This window comes from Cupressus sempervirens, chromosome 10 (genome assembly GCF_028749045.1).
Source record: "Cupressus sempervirens isolate cs-2001-9-10 chromosome 10, ASM2874904v1, whole genome shotgun sequence".
NCBI lineage: Eukaryota > Viridiplantae > Streptophyta > Pinopsida > Cupressales > Cupressaceae > Cupressus > Cupressus sempervirens.
The window spans coordinates 358,584,750-358,606,094 of NC_143127.1; the positions used below are offsets into that span (position 1 = coordinate 358,584,750).

The window sequence follows — 21,345 nt, forward strand, 5'->3', positions numbered from 1 at the left end:
TTTACATATCCATGAAAGAGGAAACATTTCAATTCAATAAAATGTATATTGAATTATCTTGAATTAGAAAGAGAGATCCATCCTTATGAAAGGAGATCAAAACCCTAAAAGGTAACTAACGTAGGTTGCAAATTATAATAACTAATAAAAGAAGTAGTTTTTATATGTACAAAGTTTAGCTTAAGTAAAATAGAGATAAAAAATGACTTAATGATTAAATGAAAATAATTTAGTTTTGAAGAAAATACCTTATTTATCTAGCATAAAACTCCTCAAACATGTCTCCTAAATTAAAAATATAAGACTCTAGAAATAATGCACCAATGTTTATAAAATAGACCCAATCAGGAAGCTAAATAAACACCTCTTTCAAATACTCATTGGAATCACTGACAAAGGATAAACATGTGACCTCAAATAGAGAAGTAAGAGTAGAAGGTATAATCATTAGATCATTTTCACTCCCTAGTAATGCATTATATTCAAACTTATCTAATGTTTCATCATTATAGGTTGTTTTTCCGCATCACAATGTGAAATAAGAGTATTATGAGACAATATGCACTAGGATCATCTAGAAATGGAGGACCATGTTGATATAAAACAATCTCCCAAATAATTATCTAAATTATGTGTACATAATAAATACCATTGAATATGGAATAGAATGCATGACCAAAATACGAAGTGAGACTGAAAGAAAGAAATCCTCTTATATGATCATTTTCATCTTCCCAAAATAATTTATTCCACTTTATCTTTGTTCAAGGTATGTCTCCATAAAGATAAGCATAGATTTTATGTCATCTACAATGTGTAATGATTCTTTTGGGATGATGACTCATAATTACCCTTAGTAAAAGTTATTATTGAAGGATGTGCTCTATAACTCATAACTACATCAATAATTATCTTTTCACATCATAAATTGAGATCAAAAAATGATTGCACCCCACAATAAAGCTATTACAATGTTATATCACTATGCAAATGACCAAAAAAATATCACTATGGAAAATACCAAACCAACATCTATGAATTACAATTATTAAACTAACAAAAAAATGTAAACATAAATTTCTCATAACACCACAATATAATATAGGAAAAAATTTCACTTTAAAACTCTACATTTCAAAAAAAAAATGCACTTGAAAAGGAGTCTATGATACCAAGCCATCCCTTAGAATTTGTGGATATTGGGATTTTCAATTTTTAGAATAGTTTAAGAATAGAAATTAGAAATCACCTATATCATTGTTTAGAGCATGAAATTATATTCCAAAATGAAAAATAGAAAATATCTCTAAATAGGAGTTTGGATGACTAAGATATCACTTTTCTTATGTTATATGCATAATTGTTTCTCTGAATAATTTCCCTTACACATTTAATATTTAAGCAACTCTAACTTTGGCCTCTTGAGTCTGATTTGTATAAATAAATAAAAATTAGAGTGCAGTTATTTATATTATACAAGAGTAAATTAAATATTATTGAAATAAATAGAAATCATATGATAAATTATTGTTAATATATTTTATTATTCATATAATGATTATTATCTTTATAAATAGAACATAAAATTTAAATAAATTAATAAGAAACTAAGTTATGATTTAGGAAAAAATATTTTTTAAATAAAATACATTTACAAAGATTTGATTTAAACTAAACATTAATTTTTAGATTTTATTTTATTTGCTAGATAATTAAGGTTTTTTATATTATAATAATAATTATTATTATTAAATTTCTCATTGACAAATAGTGATAGCCTTCCCTATAGAAGTAGTTTTAAGAATGGAATTTTTTTTTTTTTTAAATAAATGTAAATCTTTGTAGAGATATAGTCCTAGAGATGAACATGTAGGAAAACAAAGCATTCCCTTCTTGAAGAGCTTTAGAACAAGACTACAATATTTTTGCATATCCATTAGCATGGACAAAAACAAAGGTTGATGCATAAAAATTCAATATCCATTAGCCAAATCTTAACAAAAATTAATGAACACTATTATTAGTTGACATGATTACAAGATTTTAAAATGTTGAATCTTAAGGGCATGTCTTTTTTAAACTAGGACTCTATAAAATTATTATTTTATGAATTAATAAGGTGACTTATTATTATTATTTAATCTCTTAAAATTATTATTATTCTTGAAAAAAAGAGCTAAATTATTTTAATTTATAATCTCATATATTAACATACGTAAATCATTTTAATTATTTAAATTTTAATGCCACCTTCTAAATATCTTTAACCATACAAAACATAAACCAAATCTTATTTTATTTAAAAATATCTTCATAACCATGACTGTATTTTGTTTGTATTTGAAAAAGGAAATTTTTCTCATCATTTATTAAATTAATGTCTTCTCATTTTTCTATGTTCACTAGTGGGTGTGGTAGGTGTCTTCTATGGTGGAGCTTCATTTTTCTCTTCACTATTACTCTTTTGTGGGATTTTTGTTTCCCTTTAGGAGTAGAGAATATTAATATCTAAAGGAAGGACTTCATCACCATGGCTACCTAATATGGCCTCACTAATCATGATCCATATTCTTTTAACCTATCTAGAAATTTTTTAGAGGTCTATTAATGTAGTCTTTAATTTTATCGTGAGTCATTTATTTTCCCATTCATAGGTTTTCCTACATGTTTAATCAATTCTTCTTATAAAATAAGGTTAATAATTAGTATGAGTAGGTAGAACACATATAAAAATTTCATGGGAGCCACACCTTTTCTTTTTAGGCTACTTTGGTGATTTCTTCCCATTTTTATTTGTGACCTCTCATGTCTCACAATTATTATGTATATTTATTCCCGCACAATCTTATTTCATTATAACTACATTGTAATTGCATTCCCTATATTTTTATATTCTATCAGCCTTATGCTCTTTTAGTTTTTGAGCATTCACATTTCTCTCATTGAGGCTAATGTTGTTTTGTTTTGAATTATTTTTGTTTATTTGTGCTAGTTTCTTTGGGTTATTTATCATTTTAGAATCTATCATGTTTTGAATCTAGCTAATCATAATAAAAAATAGGTTAGTCATTTTCCAATCCTATTAAAGACTTCAATTTTACTCGACCCCATTATCATCAAAAGTATGTATTCTTACCAATAATGTGGTTAATATAAAGTGATTAAAAATGAGGGCCATGCATGGAACATTGTGAGTTTGAGTCCTAAACATTGTGATTGTATAATAAGAGATATAACACTAGAGAGAAACCATTCTTTGTAAGAAAGAGAGGTTTTTGGAGACTAGTAGAACCAATTTCTACACACGCACACACACACACCTTTTTGTTAGTTAAATTAGGGGTGTACTTGTATACGTTACATAAGAGTAAACTAAATACTATTGGAATAAATTAAAATGACATCATTTATTATTGCTAATAAGATTTACATTCTTATGGTGATTTTCATGTTTATAAAAGAATAGATAACTTAGATATATTCAAGGGAAACTAAGTTATTAGTTAGGAAAGAATATTTCTTAATGTTGAATTTTAAGATCATGTCTTTTTTGTAACTGAGAGCTTATGAACGTATTATTTGATAAATCGGCAATTTACATATCGCTATTATTTAATTTCTTAAGAACATTCTTATTCTTGAAAATAGAGAAGCTAATTTATTTTATTTTACAATCTTATACATCAACTTACCTCAAATGCCATGTATAAGGAACCCTTAATATAAAACAAGAAATTGAATTGTAAAATTCATAATCTTAACAAATAGTTTTAATTCTATAAAATTCCACACAACTTTCAAAACATCTTAATTTTGATCTGTATGAAACATAAAAGATCTTACATTATCTAAATCTTACATTATCTAAAAATATCTTCATAATCAAGACTCTATTTTATATTTTAACAAAAAAAGAAATTAAAGAAAATGTTGATGTATCATTTATGAGATTAACATCTTCTCATCTTCAAGTTCGAGTATAGAAATATAATAAAATGAAATCATTTGTTTTCTGAATCCAATCTTAAGAGATAAGTATGTTTTAAATCTGGCCATTTCTACTCTTAAACAAATTAGTTATTATAAAGGGAAGTTGTAAAAGAGGGCTGATCGTTTCAAATGGAAAAGTGGTTGTTTCACGTTGCATAGCAGCAGAACTGGTCTTCGGGATTTTAATAAGGAAAGAAACCTTAAGAAGCTAATTGATATGAAAAGGGAAAGGGAAGCATGTAGTGCAATATATTGTAGTAAGAGAGTAGATAGCATTGGGTTTTAGATTGGAATATTGTTCGCTGTCAACGTTGAGATATTCAAAGTAATTTCTTATTGATATTGAAGAAGGCCCGTGTCTGTTTTCAGACCAGTCCACCTTGGCAGCCTGTAAAAGAGGAATCCTATGGCCATTGCTCAAATAATTGGAAAGCAGAAAGCGCAGCTGCTCCTTCCCATATATACCGCCCTCCCCAGCACGGTAAAGCATCAGTCTGCCTTTGTGAGTTTCCATAAAAAATAAAAATGGATCTTAATACGAATGTTTCGGCAATAGGCCTCACAATCTTTCTGTTTACCGTGATGTTGTCCATTGTGTTTGGAGGGGCGATGAGAAAAAGAAAAGAGAGATTGAGTTTGCTAGGGCCATTTCTGCTGCCCATCATAGGAAACCTTCACCAGTTGGGAGCTCTCCCTCACCGCGGTCTGCAGTGGCTGGCAGAGAAACATGGGCCAATAATGGCGGTGAAGTTTGGATGTGTTCCCGTGGTGGTGGCCTCTTCTGCTCAGGCGGCCAAGCAGTTTCTGAAAACCCACGACTTGACTTTTGCCAGCAGGGCGCCTACTTCCGCCGGAAAACACCTGTTTTACAATCAGCAGGACATCTCGAATACCCCCTACAGAGTACATTGGCGGAACATGAGAAAGATATGCGTGTTGGAGCTGCTGAGTGAGCAGAGTGGAGTCGTTCAGAGGTGTGAGAGAGTAAGAGGCGATGGCGATGGTGAGATCGATCTGGCAGAAGAGCGAGCAAGGGAGAGTCGCCGTTGATTTGAGCGAGAGCGTTGCCTGCTACAGCTCCGACTTGATGTGGCGAATACTGACTGGTAGCACTAATGCCGACCGTCTCTCTAGTGGGACTGAGTTTAAGGACTTGATTTGGAAGGCGAATGAGTTGATGGGAGCTGTTCATGTTGGCGAGTTCATTCCTTGCTTGGACTGGCTCGACTTGCAGCGGGTGAGGCGCCGTATGAAGAATGTCCACCGCTTGGACGCTGTTTTTGACAAGATAATAGACGAGCATGTGCAGCGCAAGAGGAGGAGCAGAGCACACAAGGGGGAAGAGAAGGAGGAGGAGCGGCCGAAAGATTTGATTGACGTACTCTTGGATATGGATAATATCACGGATGAGCAAAGTAAGGGTATCCTTATGGTGAGAAAAACTCATCTCCCCTCTATTCTTATATTATCTATCATTACAATGCTTGAAAACTTTAGATAAATAAGTAGTTGCATTGCTCTGTACTGATTATATTTATTTATATACGCCTGATTTGGATTGTCTGTGTTTATAGGATATGTTTATTGCATCAATAGAGTCATCTGCATCTACATTGGACTGGGTATTGAGCGAGTTACTGAAGAACCCAAGCGTCATGAAAAAGTTAATGGATGAAATTGATTTTATAGTTATAAAGGCTGACAAAATAAAAGCTTCTCGTATTTCAAGCATGGAGTACCTCCATTGTGTGCTCAACGAAACAATGAGACTATATCCAAAATCCAATAGGCCCTTTGCTCATCCCCCACAAATCTACAAAAGATTGTCTTGTGGAAGGGTCTCATCAAGATTATTTCATACCCACAAAAACAAGGGTGCTTGTTAACGCTTGGGCAATAGGAAGAGATCTAAAAGTATGGGAAGATCTCTTAGAATTTAGACCTGAGAGATTTATGGGTAAAAAGTTTGATATAATAAGAGAACCTGAACTGAGCATGATTCTTTTCGGGTCAGGAAGGAGAAGCTGCCCCGATGCTTAAATGGGCACTACCAATATGTAGATCGTATTAGTATACCTTGTGCACTACTTCAATTGGAAATCGGAAGTAGAGATAGACATGACAGAATCTTTCGGAATCACCATTCCAAGAAAAGTGCATCTCTTTGCTATTCCAAGTTCACAGCCAAGGGTGAATTAGTTATTATTTAAATTGGTTTACCTTCTCTCTAGAATAATGTAATGATAACCTTTACAAATAAATATTATTCTTGATATGAGATGAATGCAAAATGTATATATATTACAATAAGTTTGATTTCAATGTTTCGACTAGATCACTTAATCTTCATATATGTTCTATTTAACATGTTATAATTCAACATTTAATATCTTATCTTTTTTACAACACAATCATAAATTAAAAAGTTAAGTTATTCCTTCATGTTGGAATGTATAATTTTGTTATAAAATTGTGAATATTCACTTAAGTTTTAAAAATATTATTCTTTAACTATTATCTTTAACTATTATTAATATTATTACACATTCACAAATTTACAAATTTTAAATATATAATATTTTTTTTTCTCTATATACTTTTTATTATTATTTCAATAAGTATAAATTAAAAACCTTCTTTAAGTAAACAATACCTAAGCATAAAGGTTTCTTTTATATAAAAATAATTTTATATAAAACAAACATTATAAACCACCTTTCAATGAAATTGCTCATATTGAACAAGCAACGCAATTTATTATTTTAACAATCATGGAAAGTGACAATTGCATCAAACAAAGAGAAACTAATTTGTTTTTTAATAAAAAAATAGTAAGAGGGTGTTGACCCATGGTACAACCAGAAAAGACTAGACATTATTAAACAACATATTAACAACACCTACTACCAGAAATCCATTAAAAACAACAACTAATTTCTACCTCTATCAAAAACAAAGGTCTAAATGTGGAAACGCCACTAGCCATGGTCTGCATTGCTTAGAATCAGCATGGGATAAGCCCCCATACTAGTTGCCTTCTTAAAAATAAAAACAAGAGCAGAGGACCTAGGTGTGCCCTATAAAACTAACAACAACCAATGGTCATAGGAAGAAAAAAATAAAGAGGGGAGACAAACTCATCCTCAAAAGACCCACAAACCAACCTTAGGAGATAGGTAGTGTTTTCTTCATTCATCCTCATAGCCATAGGTCCGCAGCCAATAGAACCACTTGTTTAAGTCAGCATTCCCAAAATCTTTCACCCATCTACATTCTCCCTTCTCACCTTAGTAGAGAAGGGATCCGCCTCAATATAACTAGGGGAAAGAATAAAATACTTAAACCTGAACCAACAAAAACCTTGGGAGAGAACAATCCTCTCCCCATTAGCCTTGCCCACACCACTCCCCTCCACCTCAATAGAAAGAGATTCCACCTAAGTAAGGAAGACAGTAAGGCAAAAACTCACAAAACAAGTCATCTGCTGAGGCCATCCCACTCTCCATCTGAAGACATAAGGAGAGGGAAAGTTCTTCCCACCATAAGCTTCCCCCACCTAGCATGTCACCACCATAAGAGATGATAACACAACCTTAATATGAGATGAGGGAAAAAGGGATAGTAACAACAAACAACCCTCAAGCCAAAAGACCACCAAAGGGATCCACTAAAGCTAAATGAGAAATGGCATTACAATAAATAACTTATGGAAATGAAACATTAAAGAACTTGAGATCCACCATAGGATCCAAATTTGAAGACACCACCAAAACCAGTGAATCCTACAAACAAAAAATCCAAGTTGACTCCTTCCAAAGGGTGGAGGGAGCTTCAGATAGGACTTTGTCACACAAGAGCTAGAGCTCAAAGAGACAACAGAAAGGAAGAATTAAAACTACCATCCAACTCCTAGATAAGACAAGACCCACAATAGGAGAAAACTAATCTGATCAAAGCATACCCACAAGTAAAAGGGGTTAAATTAGGGATATCCCCCCACTTCTTATAAGAAACATCTACTCTGTAAACACAAATTCTCTAAAGCCAAAGTAACCCAAAACTCCTACGCATGGAGATAGTGAATACTTTCAACTTTGCTAGATAAAACTAAAACAACCCTTGGCCCAACCCACCACACCAAAAAAGAGAAATAGCAAGGAAGCCCCTCTAGTCAGTAGCAGGGCCTTGGTTAATGGGATAGCCACAATCAACACTATATCACATACTAGAAGCCCTCGCAACAATTTGTTGCTCCATAAAACACCCAACCAAGTAGATCTCAGACCCATCAGACTCAAAATCCATTGACCCCCCCTTGATGTCGGAAGAATTACCTGAGTATGTATTTGGACCATCATCATCATCTCCCTACTCCCCTTTCATCTCCACAGAGAAACTAATGTTATCAATATCACTAGGTTGTTTAAATAAATAGAGATAAATTTAATTTGTGTTATCTATGTGCATCAGAAATTTAAGGGCTCTTATTTTTAATGAAGATATCTTAAGATTAAAACACATAGTCTAAGATACAAGTTCACATTAAAAAATAGAGAATTCTTATCCTATGAAATAATATTCGCTTCAGGCTATGCACACACAAGTTTTAAGCCCTCTATTTTTCTTAGAAGTTAGTATGCAACACTTATTTCATATGACTCAAAACATTCAATGACATCTTCCCATACTACTAACCTATTAAAAAAAAGGGGGGTTATTTTTATCTAGTTGGCCCCATGTATTTCTTGTTAACATGCTCAATACTGGCAATGACAACTATTTTTTATAGTTTGCATAATGCTTTGTATGTTGAGATATTTTTTAGTAAGGACAATATGTGAAAGCATTGTTTCTCTCTAATATACTTCTTTATAAGTTTGACCATGTACATACTCCTTCTGATACATTTCATTTTATGGGTTTCTTCTCCTTAAGTATGTGAGAGGAATGTAAATTTGATATTATTGTATGTGACTTATTATATCATTAGTTGTAGATAAGTCACATTTTTATTGGCACTTTTGCAATTTTGAAAGTCAGTGTTGCTTGCTTCCATTTTTCATTTCAGTCATTACGTGAAAAGTTTAAAACCAAGAGTTATGACATGTCCTTTGGTCCCTTAGCATCCTTTCTTTTGTTTTTCCTTTATACATATATATTTCATTTTGATTTTTACTTGGGTTGATGAATTCAATTTCCTGTTAATTACTTCTTTCTATTGTTAATAGGATCCAACATCACAATATTGGGACCTTTCCTTTGTATGATTTTAAACAAATCCAAATCTCCATAGAATGAGTGTCTAAAATAGTAAGTGAATCTATTTTCTAAAGTATACTAGAGAAGGATTTGATTCATTTGAAGTTCAGGTTTAGATTTAAAATAGATTGATTTATATTATTTACCCCTTTTTGTTAACGATCTAAAATTTCTTTTGTGCATGTAGGTGCTTCTTTTTAAAACATCTCTAGTATAGAAATTCCTATATAAGAAATAGTTTAGAAATTTTTCTTATATATTGAATGATTATAAAGTTTGGATTAGTAGAAGTTTGACAAGTAAATTAATTGTTTGGGCAAGAATTTGTTGAGTTTATTTTGGATCTTCTATTTTTTCAGAATGTTGATTATAAAATAATGTACATAAGAATTATTTATAAATTGATGACTATTGATTAGGTATGTATGTATATTTATATAATGACTTTTTGAATATGGGTAAGAATATATTTTATTTATTTTTTAGTCATTTAGTATTTAAGAATAAAAATGTAATGATCGGTTTGAATAACTTTAAGATATAATAGTGTTGTTAAATTATATGACTTGTAGATTCTTATTGCTGAGCTATTAGTATAAATTGTTAGGAGAAATCAAAATGGTAGCTGATTTTAAAGGTTGTTTAAAATTATTTTGATATGAATTTGCTAAAGTTGAGATAAAGTATCTTATTTCAATATTTTATTTTTTCAACAATTAATATTTTAAGGATTTTTGAAGATTATTTTAATATGAATTTGTTGAAATTTAGATAAAATATCTTATTGTAATATTTTTTTCCTCAACAATTAGTGCTCTAAAGATTGTTTTATATTATTTTAATATGAATTTGGTGAAGTTTAGGTAAAGTATATTACTATAATATTATATTTTCTCAACAATTAGTTAAAGTCCAAATCATACATAATAATGCTTTAGAAAGAAGTTTTAAAAAACAATATTATGGTTTAGTAATCATTGTTAGTATTTAGTTTGGTTCAAATTTTGAATAGTATTTATATGTAGAATTACATAGCATGATATGAACATTAGGTTTAAATTTAGTGATCACACTATAGTTGTAAGGAAGCAAATGTTGATCTCAGATTGGCTTTGACAATTGAGTGTTAACACAGTTAAGATATTTACTAAGTTCATCTTGAGCTAGTAACACATGCCAAGTATAATACGTATATATGGCAAATGAATAGTTGATGTCGAGCAAGAAAGAATTATAGTAAGTGTCAAGCATCAGTATTATCAAGTGTCGAGTAACACATAATGGACCTAGTTCTTTGTGATGGCACAAACAACTATGTAAACCATTTTTGAGCTGACTTATGGATAGATCTTGAACCTTTGAAGATAAGATTGAATCTATTTGGATTTCCTATGCGATCAACATGCAACCAATCAAAAAAATGGAACGAATTGAGTGGGAAAAATGGATGAATCTCAATCATAGATTCATACCTAAAACCCTAAGCCACAAAAGTCTTTAAAAAGGGAGATGAAGCCCCATAATTCAAAGTGTGTGTGTGTGTGTGTGTGTGTGTGTGTGTGTGTGTGTGTGTGTGTGTGTGTGTGTGTGTGTGTGTGTGTGTGTGTGTGTGTGTGTGTGTGCGCGTGTGTGCACGCGCGTGTGGGTGCACGAGGAGGTGATGCTAGCAAAAGAAATGAAAGGGGTGAATTGATCAGTTTCAAGGTGACTTCAAAGTGTGAAAGAATTATAGAATTAGTTCACAAAATAGAGCATTGAAAATACACCGATTTCAAATCAGATCATAAAGGATCAAGATGGATTGAATTGAGATCTAAAATCAGCAATATTAGATTGTAAAGTTGTCAGATCAAACATTATATTGTACTTTCTAACAACTATATCAGCAAGATGAAATCCTTTGGACTAAGGTTTATTTAATAGACATTGTAAAATCCTTTAACAAGGTGACATTCCAAGTGAGTGTTCTAAAGTCCTTTAGCCAAACACACATTTAATAGGGTGTTAAAATCCTTTAACAAGTTGGGATCTCACAATCATTTCTAAGCCTTTAATAGGGCAGGCCTTTCGCAGGGTAGATCATCAGAATGGTCAAACTATGTAACCTTAAAAGGTGAACTTTATTGCTATAGTAGTGAAGAATTGTAAGTGTCATCCCCACCCTAGTTTTATCTTCTCATTGGAGGGTTTCTAGTTAATCATATCTGGTGTCAAGTGTTTATGTGGATGCATTTAATTTACATGTTATTTCAATAGGTTAATACATGAATTGTTTTAAAAGATAAAAATTTTATTGGTTAAAGATTATTACTTCTAATTCACCAACCCCCTAAAAGTATACATTTCTCATTTGTATTTCCAACAATTGGTATAAGAGCCCAATTCTCATCCAGAGAAACCTTACAACTTGGATAAAAGATCTTGAAATGGAAGTTTACAAGTTGGGAAAGATCATTGAAAATTAGGAGATTAAGATACATCTCTTACTAGAACAATTGAATGAAGCCAGAGATTCCTTGAGAAGTTTCCTAAAGAGAAAGAAATAAATTGCTATAGCAGAAAATGAAACACAATACAAAGAGATTGACACCACAAAATTATTTGTAGATGGTAACTCATATGAATTTGATGTAGCAATTACAAATCTCATAGACAAGAATAGAGCACAAGTTGAGTAGATAAAAAACCTCAAGTTGGAACAAGAATCACAAGCAATATTGCTATGTGAAGTGATTGAGCAAAAAAAGAAAGCTATAGAAGACAAGGCCATGATTGAAGTAGACAAAATAATTTTGGAAAATAAATTGGAAGAAAAATTAGTAGAGCTATCTATGATCTTGTAATGTCCCCTTTTTAGCACTCATAGCATGATGTTGTCGTTAGCCTATTTCCCCACAGTCCCGTAGGCTAAACAAGACATTAAAGGGACTTAGAGCCCATTTGGCCTAGATAGTTTCAGTTGCAGGTCTTTCTAAGGGGTTTTGAGGCAGCTTTGGTCATACTTACTATTTATAGTAAGTCATCTTGGACATGGTCGGACATCCAGTGGCAGTAGTATGTCGATGGTAATTATTTAAAATTGACAAGAAGACTTGTTTATCATTGATAAGATTTGTTATGCATTGATAAAGCTATTTTATAAAGTTGAATTTAAATATTTAACTTTACTAATGCATAGACTATAGTTTGTGGGAAATATTTAAATTAAAAGAGTCCCCTTTATTTTATAACACATTGGAGACATAAGTTACATAAAGGGAGTTATGTTTTATCCCACATTGAGAAAACAAAAGATTGAGCTCTTGTGAGAACATTATAAAAGAAATGGAAGAGCTTCTTTTTAGTATGCTTGGATGAAGATTAATGTTATGTTGTTGGATATCTGATTATTAGGCTTGGAGTACGGAATACCTCTTTGCCAGCATTCTCTTCGCTGTTGAAAGACACAGTCAAGAGGATTAATGGTGTGTCCAAACACACTGAGTTTCATTTAGTGTTTTGCTACAATACAAATTATTAGTGTTTTACTATAGCACACATGAATAGTGTTTTGCTACAGTGCGGATGAATTGTGTTTTGCTACAGTGCGCGTGAATAGTGGTTGCTACAATGCACATGAATAGTGAATTTGCTACAATGTGTGAACAGTATTTGCAACAAGTTTATTGTTGATTATTGCTGATTTGGGGGTTTGGAAGGCTACCAACTACATCTGCAAAAATACTACAGCAACTAACTCCAGGTTTCTTCTGTCAAATTTTTATACTTTTGCATTGTAGTTGTTGAATACGAGACTAATATTTGTCGCAGCATGTTAAACAATTGTATGAGCACATTTACATGACAAAAATCAATATTTAATTAGCAAATAAGAAGTTTTAGATTTTCCTATATATTGTAGTATGTGTGCCAAGTGTTTGACAAAAATGCTATGTGGATTTATTAAGAAAATTAATTGATATCATAAAGTAGCTTGCAAGTTTCTTTATTTGGGAAAAATAGGGGAGGATACTACAATGGTATCAGAGCTATAAGTCCTTCCATCTTGTGGGGGTATTATAGGGAATTTGGAATAGCTGGATAGAGGGGAAAGTATTAGAAAAAATGTGAAAACACTAAAATCAGAGCATTTATTTTTGAGCATGCGCCAGGGGCCTTATAATTTTTGCAATACTACAACAAGAAAAAATAGGATTTTAGACCTGCAAAGTGAACAACCTAGTTCATTCGTGTAGGTGGACATAGAATCCAGACATATAGACACAAAGGAGGTATTCTTTGATCAAGAAAACAATATGGGTGACTGAGATGACAGGAATACAGGATTAGGCAAAGGCAAGAATGCCAGTCCAAATCAGGGAGAGGAGAGATTCTTATAGTTATTAGACACCTTGGCACAGGGACAACAATTAGCAGATCAGAGAGCATAGGAACAGAGTCAGAGATTGGAGCTTATGATGCATATGATGGCTCTTCAAATGGGGTTGAATGCTAATGTGGGTGGAGGAAATAATCAGAATGGTAATAATCAGTATGGGACACATAATGGAGGTGAACAAGTTGGAAACAATTTCAGTCATGCACCCCAACAAACTAGGATAGTGAGTTCGAGGCCCATGATTCCCACATTTCCTCCTAGAGCTCTAGAGCAACCCGTACTAGAGCCCTAGATCACTGATATACAAGACCAGTTGAGGAGAGATTGGGAAGTCAGAGGTCTAGATTTTACTGTTGCAATTACCTTTAGGGAGTAAATGGATGTGCGGATGAAGCATATGCCACGTGGACATGACAAGAACCAGAGCTATGAGCTACGAAAGAAAGTAGGGAAACTTCAGTTACCATATTATGATGGCTCAGGGAAGTCTATAGCAAGAGCTTGGGTTCAAAATCTTGACACATACTTTCAATTGAACCCTATGCCTGAGGAAGAAGCTATTAAGTATACAACAATTCACCTAGATGGGTTAGCACACGAGTGGTGGCATCATGATATGGTCACTATGTGTCATGCACACATTACCTCATATGTGGAGTTTACAGAGAGACTGATTGAATGTTTTGATAGGAAGGATCCATAACTCTATTTCAAGGAGTTAGCTCGGCTTAAATAGTGGGGATCATTGGAAACATACATTTTAGAGTTTCAGAAACTTGCAGTGTTAGTAACACATGTATCTGAACAGAGGATATTGGTTCTAATTATGGATGGGTTAGCTGATCCGTTGAGAGGGTGGATTAAAGCTCTCAACCTTCCCACTTTTCAGGAAGCCATTAAGAAAGCTCATGACATGGATTACATGGATTCCTCTTCAACTTCTAAAAATAAATTTTAGGCAAAGAGTTTCCCTTTGAGGAAAGATAATGACATGAAAACTTTCCATAGAGAGGCTCAGCCACCTAAGGAGGAAAGTAAGAGGTTGGAAAATGAGACACTTAATGATCTTAGGAAGAAGAAGCTTTGTTTTCATTGCAGGGAGCCTTGGGATTTATCACATAAGTGTCCATTGAAAGAAAAAGCTAAGCAGATGGAGTACTTTTCAGCCGAAGAGTCAGTGGATGGAGATGATGATAATTCTTCACATGAGGAAGCATGCAGTGATAGCATGATAGCTCAGTTGTCCAATATATAGGAGGCTGTCACTTTTAGAGTTAGGGGAACTTTGGATGGACATAGATTCATGACACTCATTGATACAGGGGCAACACATAACTTCATTGATGAGAATTTTGTGTCATGTAGAGGGCTACATATAGAGGAGCATAGGGGATTTAAGGTGATGGTTGTCGATGGCTTCAAAATTGACTGTACCAAGAAGATATCCAACTTGCAGCTTCATTTGGGAGATTATGACATGATAGGAGATTTCTTTGTGGTCAACATTGGTGATCAGGATATGGTGCTTGGGATGAACTGGATGAAGTCTTTGGAAGAGTTCACATTTAACCTCCAAAAAATGGAAATGAGGTTTGAGGAAAATGGTAAGAAGATAGTGCTCAGAGGTTTTTCATATGGGAGACTTTGAGTGGTGTTACTCAAGTGGATGCAGAGTTTCTTTAGACATGATCAGGTATAGTGGGTAGCAGTGTTCAGAGCAATGCCTAAGATGACAGAGCAGCATGAAAAAAAGTATCCACTTGATGTATAGGAACTAATAACCAAACATACTAAGGTGTTTGGTGAGATACCTCTAGGGAGACCCTCGAATAGGGGAATTGAGCATGTTATTGAGTTAGAGGAAGGGGCTAAACCAGTCATCATCACACCCTACTACCATCCAAAGAGATATAAGGATGAAATAGAAAAGGAAATCAAGGAGTTGATTGACATGAGGCACATACAACCAATCAAGAGTCCTTTCACTTCTTCAGTGGTATTGGTGAAGAAGAAGGATGGTACAATGAGGATGTGCATTGATTATAGGGAGCTAAACAAGAAGACAATCAAGAACCGATACCCTATCCAGCACATTGATGAGCTTATTGATGAATTGCATGGTGCATGCTATTTCTCTAAGATTGATTTGAGATCTAGCTACCACCAAATACGGGTTAGAGAGGTGGATGTAGAGAAGACAATTTTTAGATGCCACTACGAACATTTTGAGTTCTTAGTCATGCCCTTTGGGTTGACTAATGCCCCCGCCACTTTCCAGTCCCATATGAATAGAGTATTTAGAGATCAGTTGAGGAAGTTTGTGTTGATTTTTTTGATGATATATTGATATACAACCATACTTGGAAGGAACATTTGAAGCATATTGATGCAGTGCTCAACATTCTAGAGAGGGAGTCATTATATGCCAAGATGAGTAAATGTGAGTTCGGGATGACAGAGTTGCTCTATCTAAGGCATATTATTAGTGCAGGAAGTGTTCGAGTTGACCCAGACAAGATCAGGGCCATTCTAGATTGACCACCACCAAGGAACACTTCACAACTCAAGGGATTTCTTGGGCTTTGTGGGTTCTACTGTAGATTTGTGAAGGGATTTTCACAAACAGTAGCACCACTTACAGATTTGACACGGAGAGACAGTTTCAAGTGGTTAGAGAGGGCTCGGGATTATTTTGATAGGTTCAAGGAGCTGATGAGTACATGTCCTATTTTAGTCATTCCAGATTTCACCAGGCATTTTGGGATGTAGTGTGATGCCTTGGGAGAGGGCATAGGAGTTTTCCTCATGTAGGAAAAACATCCCATCGCATATGAGGGTAGGAAATTATGAGGTGTTGAGAGAACTTACAGCATCTATGACAAAGAAATGCTAGAAATCATACACGTGCTAGCTAAGTTTAGGAAATACTTAGCAGGGAGTTGATTCACAGTAAAAACATATCATAACAGCTTGAAACATTTTCTTGGACAGAAGGATCTTAATGATAGGCAATAGAAATGGGTGAAAAAGTTATAGGCCTATGATTTTGATGTAGTCTATGTCAAAGGGAAGAAAAATATTGTCGCAAATGCTTTATCTAGAAGGCCTCATTTGCTTGTTGTTGGAATAGTCATGGATTATTGGAGAGAGTTGATCTTGGTAGAGTATGCCAAGGATAGTTGGGCATCTAGTGTTATTGAAGGAGCTATTCAGGATAGTTGATACACTATTGTAAATGATTTGATCATTTACAAGGGAAGGATTTATTTGGTAACTGGGTCTACGATGAAGCAAAAGATCTTGAGAGCATTTCATGATTCACCATTAGTAGGACATCCAAGATTTTTTAAAACATATCAACAAGTGAGAGAGTGCTTCACTTTGAAGGGGCTTAAGTTAGAAGTGCTACAGTTCGTTAGGGAGTGCCCAATGTGTCAGCAAAACAAATAGGAACATTCCTTTCCAGGCGGTTTACTACAGCCCCTACCTATACCAGAGAAGATGTGGGATAGCATTTCCATGGATTTTATCACTGGCCTTCCAAAGGCAAAGGGTCGAGATTGTATTTTTGTTGTGATAGACAGATTGACAAAATTTGCACATTTCTTTGCAATTTCGTCCACATATTCAGCAGTATAGGTAGCAGAGCTATTCTTTCTATAGGTATTTAGATTACATGGGATGCCACAAAGCATAGTCAGTGACAGGGATAGTAGGTTTATGAGCCACTTTTGGCAAGAGTTTTTCAGGTTGTGTGGAATAGAGCTAACTTCGAGTACCAGTTACCACTCCCGAACTAATGGGCAGATAGAGATAGTGAATAAATGGGTTGAGGGGTACCTTCGAAACTACATTGCAAGACAATAGAAGGCTTGGGTGAAGTGGCTACATCTAGGGGAGTACTACTATAATAACACTTTCCATATGTCTATTCAAATGTCCCCTTTCATGGCACTGTATGGGTATGATGCTCCTAATTTTTTGGATTTGTTATTTGGGGATAGTAGGGTGCCTAAGGCCAAGGATATTTTGCAGGAGTGTTAGGATATTATGTGATCCTTGAAGGAAAATTTGCAAAAGGCACAAAATCAACAGAAGCAATATGTTGATCAGCATAGGGTTGAGAGGTCTTTCGAGGTAGGAGACATGGTGTACCTCATGTTACAGCTGTATAGATAGTCCTCTCTCAAGAAGAGTGGAGCAGAGAAATTGAAACCATGCTACTATGGACCATTCAAAGTAATCAGGAGAGTGGGCAAAGTACCTTATGAGTTGGAGTTGCCTACAAACAATAAAGTGCATAATGTGTTCCATCTGTCACACCTTAAGAAGGCATTGGGCCACAATGTGGTGCCTTCAATAGTATTGCCACCTCTTGATGATGAGGGAAATCTTATCTTGGTTCTCGAGGCTATACTTGACTCTAGGAAGAAGGTGCTTTGCAGGCATATCATCAAGGAGTACTTGGTCAAATGGGGGAATCTACCAGTGGAGGATGCTACTTGGGATCATGAGCAGATATTATAGCATCCAGAGTTGAAATTGCTTGAGGACAAGCAATTTTGGGAAGGGCGGACTATAATGTCCCCTTTTTAGCATTCATAGCATGATGTTTTCGTTAGCCTATTTCCCCAAGGTCTCGTAGGCTAACCAAGACATTAAAGGGACTTAGAGGCCATTTGGCCTAGATAGTTTCAGTTGCAGGTCTTCCTGAGGGGTTTTGAGACAGCTTTGGGCATACTTACTATTTATAGTAAGTCATCTTGGACATGGTTGAACATCCAGTGGTAGCAGTATGTCAATGATAATTATTTAAAATCAACAAGAAGACTTGTTTATCATTGATAAGATTTGTTATGAATTGATAAAGCTATTTTATAAAGTTAAATTTAAATATTTAACTTTATTATTGCATAGACTATAGTTTGTGGGAAATATTTAAATTAAAAGAGTCCCCTTTATTTTATAACACATTGAAGACATAAGTTACATAAAGGGAGTTATGTTTTATCCCACATTGAGAAAACAAAGGATTGAGCTCTTGTGAGAACATTATCAAAGAAATGGAAGAGCTTCTTTTTAGTATGATTGGATGAAGATTAATGTTATGTTGCTAGATATCTGATTATCAGGCTTGGAGGACAGAATCCCTCTTTGCTAGCATTGTCTTCGCTGTTGAAAGACATAGTCAAGAGGATTAACGGTGTGTCCAAACACACTGGGTTTCATTTTGTGTTTTGCTACAGTACAAATGAATAGTGTTTTACTACAGTGCATGTGAATAGTGTTTTGCTACAGTGTGGATGAATAGTGTTTGCTACAGTGCGCATGAATAGTGGTTGCTACAGTGTGCATGAATAGTGGTTGCTATAGTGCATATGAATAGTGAATTTGCTATAGTACATGAACAATTTTTGCAACAAGTTTATTGTTGATTTTGCTGATTTAGGAGTTTGGAAGGTTGCCAACTACATCTGCAAAAATACTACAGCAACTAACTCTAGGTTTCTTCTGTCAAATTTTTATACTTTTGCATTGTAGTTGTTGAATATGAGATGAATATTTTTCACAGCATGTTAGACAATTGTATGAGCACATTTACATGGCAAAAATTAATATTTAATTAGCAAATAAGAAGTTTTAGATTTTCCTATATATTGTAGTATGTGTGCCAAGTGTTTGACAAAAATGCTATGTTGAGTTATTAAACAAATTAATTGATATCATAAAGTAGCTTGCAAGTTTTTTTATTTGGAAAAAATAGGGGAGGATACTACAGATCTCAAACATGCAATTGGACACCCTCAGCCAAATGATGAATACCCATCATGAGTTGAATGTCAAGGACATTGAGATAACTACATTAAAGTTGTAGAATAACAACTACAAAATGACCTGAAAAGAGAAAAGGAATTTTTTGAAAGTTTCAACAAGCCAAATGAAGCCATCAAGTACTTTGAGCAACTATTGAAATCCCCTAGATCTAGTAAAGACACATCAAGATTGGGCTACACAAGCACTGAAGAAGGAGAATCATCCAAACCTATTGAGGAAAGAAATAATAAATGTAAAAAATCTAAACCTACTTGTCATCACTGTGGAAAGAAAGGACATACAACTAATGTTTGAAGAAGCAAGAATGCTAGTCAAAATGCTAAGCCTAAGAACATGACTCATTGTCACAAGTACAACAAACAAGGTCATCAGGCACATGAATAAAGAACTAGAACCACTCATACACCAAAATTTGAAGGATGCTGCTACAATTGTCAGAAGTTTGGACATAGAGCCTTTGAATGTAGATCCAAGTCCACATGGTCATCAAAAAGGTCAACAAAGGGAAGAAGCTATGAAAACTCCTATAACTGGGATTACAATACAAGACATAGCTGTCATTATTGTGAAGAGTATGGACATATCCCTGAGAATTGCATAAGAACACACTTCAGTGGTAGCTACAACATATGGTTGAGTCAAACCACCTGGTTTAGCTGTTTGAAGACTGGTCATATTAGTACGCATTGCCCAACAAGGACAAAGGCACCTAACTCAGAGTTCAACAAAGGAAAAGGCAAGGTGGATACACCTAACTCAGGTGTACTTATATACATTACATAAGAGTAAGCTAAATACTATTGGAATAAATTAAAATGATATAATTTATTATTGCTAATAAAATTTACATTCTTATGGTGATTTTTATGTTTATAAAAGAATAAATAAGTTAGATATATTAAAAGGAAACTAAGTTATTAGTTGGGAAAGAATATTTCTTAATGTTGAATTTAAGAGCATGTCTTTTTTGTAACTAAGAGCTTATGAACGTATTATTTGATAAATTGACAATAGACATATCATTATTATTTAATTTCTTAAGAACATTCTTATTCTTGATAATATAGAAGCTAATTTATTTTATTATACAATCGTATACATCAACCTACCTCAAATGTCATGTATAAGGAACCCTTAATACAAAATAAAAAATAGAATAATAAAATTCATAATCTTAACAAATAGTTTTAATTCTATAAAAGTCCAGACAACTTTCAAAACATCTTCATTTTGATCTGTACGAAACATAAAAGATTTTACATTATCTAAAAATATCTTCATAATCAAGACTCTATTTTATATTTTATCAAAAAAAAAAGAAATTAAAGAAAATGTTAATGTATCATTTATGAGATTAACATCTTCTCATCTTCAATTTCAAGTATAGGAATATAATAAAATGAAATCATTTGCTTTCTGAATTCAATCTTACGAGATAAGTATGCTTTTAAGCTGGCCATTTCTAATCTTAAACAAATTATTATTATAAAGGGAAATTGGAAAAGAGGGCTGGTCATTTCAAATGGAAAAGTGGTTGTTTCCCATTGCATAGCAGCAGAACTGGTCTTCGGGATTTTAAAAAGAAAAAAAGCCTAAAGAAGCCAATTGATATGAAAAGGGAAAGGGAAGCATGTAGTGCAATTTAATTATAGTAAGAGAGTAGATGCCATTGGGTTTTAGATTGGAATATTGTTCGCTGTCAACGTTGAGATATTCAAAGTAATTTCTTATTGATATTGAAGAAGGCCCGTGTCTGTTTTCAGACCAGTCCACCTTGGCAACCTGTAAAAGAGGAATCCTATGGCCATGGCTCAAATAATTGGAGAGCAGAAAGCGCAGCTGCTCCTTCCCAGAAATACCACCCTCCCCCGCACGGTAAAGCA

The 21,345-nt window shown here is 33.8% G+C and overlaps 1 pseudogene; it reads left to right on the forward strand.

Moving 5' to 3' along the window:
* The first annotated feature begins 4,515 nt into the window (after window positions 1–4,515).
* Window positions 4,516–6,189, forward strand: LOC149534107 (cytochrome P450 750A1-like; annotated as a pseudogene).
* The last annotated feature ends 15,156 nt before the right edge of the window (window positions 6,190–21,345 follow it).